Source organism: Hippocampus guttulatus, unplaced genomic scaffold (genome assembly GCF_054856545.1).
Source record: "Hippocampus guttulatus isolate MCC_2025c unplaced genomic scaffold, RoL_Hgut_1.0 HiC_scaffold_29, whole genome shotgun sequence".
Classification (NCBI taxonomy): domain Eukaryota; kingdom Metazoa; phylum Chordata; class Actinopteri; order Syngnathiformes; family Syngnathidae; genus Hippocampus; species Hippocampus guttulatus.
Window position 1 is genome coordinate 332,501 of NW_028233888.1, and position 7,500 is coordinate 340,000.

Sequence of the window (7,500 nt, forward strand, 5' to 3'; positions counted from 1 at the left end):
GGCCGTTCCAGTGCTTTTGGGTGGCTGGAAACACCCTCACGATGGTCTGATTATACTCTTAGGGGCCTCCCCTGTGTCGCCCTGGAGGTCACCCATTCAAAACATGCTCACCTATATACGTTTCGGAAAGTATTTTGGTGAACGCTCACTTTCTAAGCCTTTTAGCCTTCTTGACCCCCTAACTCCCCATATCTGGTTTACCTACTACAGCGCCCCTAACGACCAAAATCGGTACTGCATACCCCTGGTACCCCCGCCATTGAAAATGAATGGGGGAATTTTTTTAATTTCTCAATCCGGCCAGGAGGCCTCTTTTTCGGCCACGCTCGGCCGGCGAGCCGGTCCGCTCTTTACCCCTGGTACCCCCAGCCCTACCCCTGGTACCTCCCCCATTGAAAATGAATGGCGACCCCTGGTACCCCCAGCAACACCCCTGGTACCCTCAGCCTTACCCCTGGTACCCTCAGCTCAACCCCTGGTACCCCCAGCCTAACCCCTGGTACCCTCAGCGGCACCCCTGGTACCCTCAGCAACACCCCTGGTACCCCCAGCCAGCTTCGCCCCTGGTACCCTCAGCCTTACCCCTGGTACCCTCAGCCCAACCCCTGGTACCCTCAGCCCAACCCCTGGTACCCCCAGCCAGCTTCGCCCCTGGTACCCTCAGCCTTACCCCTGGTACCCCCAGCCTTACCCCTGGTACCTCCAGCCTAACCCCTGGTACCTCCAGCCTTACCCCTGGTACCTCCAGCCTTACCCCTGGTACCTCCAGCCTTACCCCTGGTACCTCCAGCCTTACCCCTGGTACCTCCAGCCGTACCCCTGGTACCCTCAGCCTTACCCCTGGTACCCTCAGCCTTACCCCTGGTACCCTCAGCCTTACCCCTGGTACCCTCAGCCGCACCCCTGGTACCCTCAGCGGCACCCCTGGTACCCTCAGCCTTACCCCTGGTACCCTCAGCCGCACCCCTGGTACCCTCAGCGGCACCCCTGGTACCCTCAGCGGCACCCCTGGTACCCTCAGCCGTACCCCTGGTACCCTCAGCCGAACCCCTGGTACCCTCAGCGGCACCCCTGGTACCCTCAGCGGCACCCCTGGTACCCTCAGCGGCACCCCTGGTACCCTCAGCGGCACCCCTGGTACCCTCAGCCGTACCCCTGGTACCCTCAGCGGCACCCCTGGTACCCTCAGCGGCACCCCTGGTACCCTCAGCTGCACCCCTGGTACCCTCAGCGGCACCCCTGGTACCCTCAGCGGCACCCCTGGTACCTCCGCCATTGAAAATGAATGGGCGGCCTTCCCACCTGCCGTCAGCCGCCCGGAGGGGGAAATAGAAAATATTCGAAAGTGCGGAGCTCCGCCGTCAGAGGCCGGCTTTTCGCCCGGGGTATCCGCCCCGGGGCGCCTCTCGGGCGACCTTCCCAACTGCCGTCGGCCGCCCGGAGGGGGAAATTGAAAATATTCGAAAGTGCGGAGCTCCGCCGTCAGAGGCCGGCTTTTCGCCCGAGGTATCCGTCCCGGGGCGCCTCTCGGGCGGCCTTCCCAACTGCCGTCGGCCGCCCGGAGGGGGAAATAGAAAATATTCGAAAGTGCGGAGCTCCGCCGTCAGAGGCCGGCTTTTCGCCCGAGGTATCCGCCCCGGGCGCCTCTCGGGCGGCCTTCCCAACTGCCGTCGGCCGCCCGGAGGGGGAAATAGAAAATATTCGAAAGTGCGGAGCTCCGCCGTCAGAGGCCGGCTTTTCGCCCGAGGTATCCGCCCCGGGCGCCTCTCGGGCGGCCTTCCCAACTGCCGTCGGCCGCCCGGAGGGGGAAATAGAAAATATTCGAAAGTGCGGAGCTCCGCCGTCAGAGGCCGGCTTTTCGCCCGAGGTATCCGCCCCGGGCGCCTCTCGGGCGGCCTTCCCAACTGCCGTCGGCCGCCCGGAGGGGGAAATAGAAAATATTCGAAAGTGCGGAGCTCCGCCGTCAGAGGCCGGCTTTTCGCCCGAGGTATCCGCCCCGGGCGCCTCTCGGGCGGCCTTCCCAACTGCCGTCGGCCGCCCGGAGGGGGAAATAGAAAATATTCGAAAGTGCGGAGCTCCGCCGTCAGAGGCCGGCTTTTCGCCCGAGGTATCCGCCCCGGGCGCCTCTCGGGCGGCCTTCCCAACTGCCGTCGGCCGCCCGGAGGGGGAGATAGAAAATATTCGAAAGTGCGGAGCTCCGCCGTCAGAGGCCGGCTTTTCGCCCGAGGTATCCGCCCCGGGCGCCTCTCGGGCGGCCTTCCCAACTGCCGTCGGCCGCCCGGAGGGGGAAATAGAAAATATTCGAAAGTGCGGAGCTCCGCCGTCAGAGGCCGGCTTTTCGCCCGAGGTATCCGCCCCGGGCGCCTCTCGGGCGGCCTTCCCAACTGCCGTCGGCCGCCCGGAGGGGGAAATAGAAAATATTCGAAAGTGCGGAGCTCCGCCGTCAGAGGCCGGCTTTTCGCCCGAGGTATCCGCCCCGGGCGCCTCTCGGGCGGCCTTCCCAACTGCCGTCGGCCGCCCGGAGGGGGAGATAGAAAATATTCGAAAGTGCGGAGCTCCGCCGTCAGAGGCCGGCTTTTCGCCCGAGGTATCCGCCCCGGGCGCCTCTCGGGCGGCCTTCCCAACTGCCGTCGACCGCCCGGAGGGGGAAATAGAAAATATTCGAAAGTGCGGAGCTCCGCCGTCAGAGGCCGGCTTTTCGCCCGAGGTATCCGCCCCGGGCGCCTCTCGGGCGGCCTTCCCAACTGCCGTCGACCGCCCGGAGGGGGAGATAGAAAATATTCGAAAGTGCGGAGCTCCGCCGTCAGAGGCCGGCTCCACGCTTCATTCATCCGACCGAGACGCCTCTCCGCCGGCCACACTCGGCTGCGGGGCCGGCCCGCTCTCCGCCATTGAAAATGAATGGGGGGCATTTTCTCATGCTTTCAATCCGCCTAAGAGGCATCTTTCCCGGCCAACTTTGTGCCCCTGGTACCTCCAGCATCGAGAAAGCATGGTGACTCGTCCGACACATGCCCCCCTATATACGTTTCGGAAAGTATTTTGGTGAACGGTCACTTTCTAAGCCTTTCGCCTTCTTGACCCCCTAACTCCGCATATCTGGTTTACCTACTACAGCGCCCCTAACGACCAAAATCGGTACTGCTACCCCTGGTACCCCCGCCATTGAAAATGAATGGGGGAATTTTTTTAATCCCCCAGGCCGGCCAGGAGGCCCCTTTCCCGGCCAAACTCGCACGCTGGGCCGGCCCGCTCTTTACCCCTGGTACCCCCGCCATTGAAAATGAATGGGGGAATTTTTTTCAATCTCCCAGGCCGGCCAGGAGGGCTCTTTCCCGGCCACACTCGCACGCCGGGCCGGCCCGCTCTTTACCCCTGGTACCCCCAGCTCTACCCCTGGTACCCCCGCCATTGAAAATGAATGGGGGAATTTTTTCAATCTCCCAATCCGACCAAGAGGCCTCTTTTCCGGCCAAACTCGCACGCCGGGCCGGCCCGCTCTTTACCCCTGGTACCCCCAGCTCTACCCCTGGTACCCCCGCCATTGAAAATGAATGGGGGAATTTTTTCAATCTCCCAATCCGACCAAGAGGCCTCTTTTCCGGCCAAACTCGCACGCCGGGCCGGCCCGCTCTTTACCCCTGGTACCCCCAGCTCTACCCCTGGTACCCCCGCCATTGAAAATGAATGGGGGAATTTTTTCAATCTCCCAATCCGACCAAGAGGCCTCTTTTCCGGCCAAACTCGCACGCCGGGCCGGCCCGCTCTTTACCCCTGGTACCCCCAGCTCTACCCCTGGTACCCCCGCCATTGAAAATGAATGGGGGAATTTTTTCAATCTCCCACGCCGGCCAAGAGGCCTTTTTCCCGGGCACGCACGCTCGCCGGGCCGGCCCGCTATTATTAAACTCTCACCCCTGCAAGGAGGCCTTTTTCCCGGGCACGCACGCTCGCGGGGCCGGCCCGCTATTATTAAACTCTCACGCCGGCCAAGAGGCCTTTTTCCCGGGCACGCACGCTCGCCGGGCCGGCCCGCTATTATTAAACTCTCACGCCTGCAAGGAGGCCTTTTTCCCGGGCACGCACGCTCGCCGGGCCGGCCCGCTATTATTGAACTCTCACGCCTGCAAGGAGGCCTTTTTCCCGGGCACGCACGCTCGCGGAGCCGGCCCGCTATTATTAAACTCTCACGCCTGCAAGGAGGCCTTTTTCCCGGGCACGCACGCTCGCCGGGCCGGCCCGCTATTATTAAACTCTCACGCCTGCAAGGAGGCCTTTTTCCCGGGCACGCACGCTCGCCGGGCCGGCCCGCTATTATTAAACTCTCACGCCTGCAAGGAGGCCTTTTTCCCGGGCACGCACGCTCGCCGGGCCGGCCCGCTATTATTAAACTCTCACGCCTGCAAGGAGGCCTTTTTCCCGGGCACGCACGCTCGCCGGGCCGGCCCGCTATTATTAAACTCTCACGCCGGCCAAGAGGCCCTTTTCCCGGGCACGCACGCTCGATGAGCCGGCCCGCTATTATTAAACTCTCACGCCGGCCAAGAGGCCCTTTTCCCGGGCACGCACGCTCGATGAGCCGGCCCGCTATTATTAAACTCTCACGCCGGCCAAGAGGCCTTTTTCCCGGCCACGCACGCTCGCGGAGCCGGCCCGCTATTATTAAACTCTCACGCCTGCAAGGAGGCCTTTTTCCCGGGCACGCACGCTCGCCGGGCCGGCCCGCTATTATTAAACTCTCACGCCTGCAAGGAGGCCTTTTTCCCGGGCACGCACGCTCGCCGGGCCGGCCCGCTATTATTAAACTCTCACGCCGGCCAAGAGGCCCTTTTCCCGGGCACGCACGCTCGATGAGCCGGCCCGCTATTATTAAACTCTCACGCCGGCCAAGAGGCCCTTTTCCCGGGCACGCACGCTCGATGAGCCGGCCCGCTATTATTAAACTCTCACGCCGGCCAAGAGGCCTTTTTCCCGGCCACGCACGCTCGCGGAGCCGGCCCGCTATTATTAAACTCTCACGCCTGCAAGGAGGCCTTTTTCCCGGGCACGCACGCTCGCCGGGCCGGCCCGCTATTATTAAACTCTCACGCCTGCAAGGAGGCCTTTTTCCCGGGCACGCACGCTCGCCGGGCCGGCCCGCTATTATTAAACTCTCACGCCTGCAAGGAGGCCTTTTTCCCGGGCACGCACGCTCGATGAGCCGGCCCGCTATTATTAAACTCTCACGCCTGCAAGGAGGCCTTTTTCCCGGGCACGCACGCTCGCTGAGCCGGCCCGCTATTATTAAACTCTCACGCCGGCCAAGAGGCCCTTTTCCCGGGCACGCACGCTCGCCGAGCCGGCCCGCTATTATTAAACTCTCACGCCGGCCAGGAGGCATTTTTCCCGGGCACGCACGCTCGCCGTGCAGGCCCGCCATTTGCCTACCACACCGCCGTCTGGCGGACACCAAGCGGTACCGCCGACCCCTCCCGTTGAAAATGAATGGGGGATTTTTTTTCAATCCCCCAAGCCGGCCAAGAGGCCTTTTTCCCGGGCACGCACGCTCGATGAGCCGGCCCGCTATTATTAAACTCTTACGCCTGCAAGGAGGCCTTTTTCCCGGGCACGCACGCTCGCCGAGCCGGCCCGCTATTATTAAACTCTCACGCCGGCCAGGAGGCATTTTTCCCGGGCACGCACGCTCGCCGTGCAGGCCCGCCATTTGCCTACCACACCGCCGTCTGGCGGACACCACGCGGTACCGCCGACCCCTCCCGTTGAAAATGAATGGGGGATTTTTTTTTACAATCCCCCAAGCCGGCCAAGAGGCCTTTTTCCCGGGCACGCACGCTCGATGAGCCGGCCCGCTATTATTAAACTCTCACGCCGGCCAAGAGGCCCTTTTCCCGGGCACGCACGCTCGATGAGCCGGCCCGCTATTATTAAACACTCACGCCTGCAAGGAGGCCTTTTTCCCGGGCACGCACGCTCGCCGGGCCGGCCCGCTATTATTAAACTCTCACGCCGGCCAAGAGGCCTTTTTCCCGGGCACGCACGCTCGATGAGCCGGCCCGCTATTATTAAACTCTTACGCCTGCAAGGAGGCCTTTTTCCCGGGCACGCACGCTCGCCGAGCCGGCCCGCTATTATTAAACTCTCACGCCTGCAAGGAGGCCTTTTTCCCGGGCACGCACGCTCGCAGAGCCGGCCCGCTATTATTAAACTCTCACGCCGGCCAGGAGGCCTTTTTCCCGGGCACGCACGCTCGCCGTGCAGGCCCGCCATTTGCCTACCACACCGCCGTCTGGCGGACACCAAGCGGTACCGCCGACCCCTCCCGTTGAAAATGAATGGGGGATTTTTTTTTCAATCCCCCAAGCCGGCCAAGAGGCCTTTTTCCCGGGCACGCACGCTCGATGAGCCGGCCCGCTATTATTAAACTCTCACGCCGGCCAAGAGGCCCTTTTCCCGGGCACGCACGCTCGATGAGCCGGCCCGCTATTATTAAACGCTCACGCCTGCAAGGAGGCCTTTTTCCCGGGCACGCACGCTCGCCGGGCCGGCCCGCTATTATTAAACTCTCACGCCGGCCAAGAGGCCTTTTTCCCGGGCACGCACGCTCTCCGGGCCGGCCCGCTATTATTAAACTCTCACGCCTGCAAGGAGGCCTTTTTCCCGGGCACGCACGCTCGCCGTGCAGGCCCGCCATTTGCCTACCACACCGCCGTCTGGCGGACACCAAGCGGTACCGCCGACCCCTCCCGTTGAAAATGAATGGGGGATTTTTTTTCAATCCCCCAAGCCGGCCAAGAGGCCTTTTTCCCGGGCACGCACGCTCGCCGGGCCGGCCCGCTATTATTAAACGCTCAGGCCGGCCAAGAGGCCCTTTTCCCGGGCACGCACGCTCGCAGAGCCGGTCCGCTATTATTAAACGCTCACGCCTGCAAGGAGGCCTTTTTCCCGGGCACGCACGCTCGCCGGGCCGGCCCGCTATTATTAAACTCTCACCCCTGCAAGGAGGCCTTTTTCCCGGGCACGCACGCTCGCGGGGCCGGCCCGCTATTATTAAACTCTCACGCCGGCCAAGAGGCCCTTTTCCCGGGCACGCACGCTCGCCGAGCCGGCCCGCTATTATTAAACTCTCACGCCTGCAAGGAGGCCCTTTTCCCGGGCACGCACGCTCGATGAGCCGGCCCGCTATTATTAAACTCTCACGCCTGCAAGGAGGCCTTTTTCCCGGGCACGCACGCTCGCGGGGCCGGCCCGCTATTATTAAACGCTCAGGCCGGCCAAGAGGCCCTTTTCCCGGGCACGCACGCTCGATGAGCCGGCCCGCTATTATTAAACGCTCAGGCCGGCCAAGAGGCCCTTTTCCCGGGCACGCACGCTCGCAGAGCCGGCCCGCTATTATTAAACTCTCACGCCTGCAAGGAGGCCCTTTTCCCGGGCACGCACGCTCGATGAGCCGGCCCGCTATTATTAAACTCTCACGCCTGCAAGGAGGCCTTTTTCCCGGGC